Here is a 2,248-nt window from a genome sequence, read left to right on the forward strand (position 1 = left end):
CCACCCAAAATGTTTACTCTTCTATCCCTCTCTGCTACTCCTTTCTGCTTTCGATCTTCTTCCCACTTCATGTGTCTGTTTTTTCCCATTCTATCTCCGACTATTACCAGTACTATTATACATTCCTGTTGAGTCTTGTTCGTTACTTCTCATTATCTTGATTGCTGTGGCATTCCTCTTCACTTGTCAGCTTCACCATTCAATTTTTTTTAAATAGTTGATATGGTCAATCAAACAGACAAGCTGCGTTAGAAGAAAAGCACCGATTCATTCTGGTACATAATGCAATTTATGTAGCTCCTTCTATACAGACATCTATATATCTATCTCTCTATGAAAGATATCAGCGACAGGTATACAGATGCATCCACGCGCACAAGTGGGGTGGAGGAAATGTCAAGACAAGGAACGAAAGGGAAAAGATGAAGTGGTAACTTAACTAGTTAACTAGTTAAATGATTAGTAATAGTAAGTATGAGACATTACTTTTGACAGCATCCTCTGTAGACAAACACAGATCACTCACTTCTCTCAATCTAACTGACATCAATCATCTCATGCGAGACAACAGAAGACATACTTCCGTTATCAAAGATAAGAGCGTTGAATACTTTGAAGAAGCATCTAGAAATCATGGGAATCTACTACAACACTGACAGATGAGATGACATATGTTGTAAGAAGCAAATTTGTTTGGGCTATGAGGAGGTGAGGCGCATATGAGGAAATGTACGGAGTAGTTACTAGTAGAGTAGTTGATAGTTGGTGGCCCTTTTGGCTTAGTCGCCGGGCGTTGATAAATTGAGTATGTGTGTGTGTGTGTGTGTGTGTGTGTGTGTGTGTGTGTGTGTACCGTTACATACAAATCAAGGCCTCTTCAGTGAAGCTTGCGAATCGCGGAGTTTAAACTGCATTCGACATGATCGACATGAATGATATTTACAATAACCGGAGTACATCTAGAGAAGAAATAAACTTCATTGCTGTGAATGTGAATTGGGTTTTAATCGTCTTACTCTTCCTCCCTACTGCCCCAGAAATATTTGGCCAGACCACTTCCTCTGTGTGCAGTTGGGAGCTTGGTCCTCATCAGGACATAATAGCTATACTGGGGACCGCTTCTTGAACCGAGGGACAGTGTCAGTACAAAGACCGAAGACATGTGGTAAAGCTAGACACAACTGACGAAGAGAGCCGGAAGCCTCAAAAGCAAAACGAAGCGTATAAAGGAGAGGCGAGAGTCGAGTGTAAGCCAGTTCAACCTAGGAGAGGCTTTGTCAGCTTTCAAAGAAGGTAGTTATGAGTCCTAAGTGCGCGGAGAGTTGTCATTACGAAAATGGTTAACTATGAAAAAACACACCTGCCAGCTTATTTTCCTGCGACAGTCCGGACAAATATCGTTTTGTAGCGCTAATTTTTGTGACAGCATCACAATCACAGTCGCCCATCTGGACATACCATGTGTGTCAACAACTTCCTTTGAACTCGGTTTTGCACATTGTCGAAGTAGTCTGAGCGTTTGAGGTTATTATCGAGATAGAAATTAAAAGGCTCGAGCGGATTTTCAATTATTTGTGATTTGTGTTCTTCAGGCATAACTATCCGAGAACACCATACACAGGGGGAGGACGGACATACTTATGTCCAAGTGGTCGAGCCTCGGGGAGACACCCAGGAAGAACTGGGACTCAGGCAAGACTGTGTGCCGGGGAGGCTGCACATCGGCCTGCGCAATATCAAAGTCGATTAATTTCAGCCTTCCCTGTCCGTTTACCATGATATTATTACCGAGCCGAATATCGCAGTGATATATCCCTGAGGTCTGATGGAGCTATTCAACCGTCTCCTGAATAAAAGCCGGCAGCAGTTTCTTCACTTGTGCCTCCGTAGGGGAAGCTAGAGAGTGATATTCGTAAAGCCTCTCCATTCCGTACCCAGCAAAACGACCTTCCGTCGTCACGATGCACGTCAAAAGAACAATATTGTCGTTGTTTATCAGTCGAGATAGGAATGTAGCATCGTGATGTACACTTTTGGTCTTCCATGCAGCTAGCTTGAAGACAATGAATGTCCTGGTCAGTGCCACGACCGAATTCTATGGGTAAACAGTCGCTCCATGCCATGTTCCATGGTTCAGGGAGTAGTAATCAATTCGGGGGATACTTGGGAAAGTCGCTGTCCGCGATAGGAATGTGAGTGGTTCCCGGTGTGCCTTTTCTCGTATGTCACGACCTTGCCTTCTACTGTG

Source organism: Histoplasma capsulatum, genomic scaffold (assembly GCF_000149585.1).
Source record: "Histoplasma capsulatum NAm1 scaffold_6 genomic scaffold, whole genome shotgun sequence".
NCBI lineage: Eukaryota > Fungi > Ascomycota > Eurotiomycetes > Onygenales > Ajellomycetaceae > Histoplasma > Histoplasma mississippiense.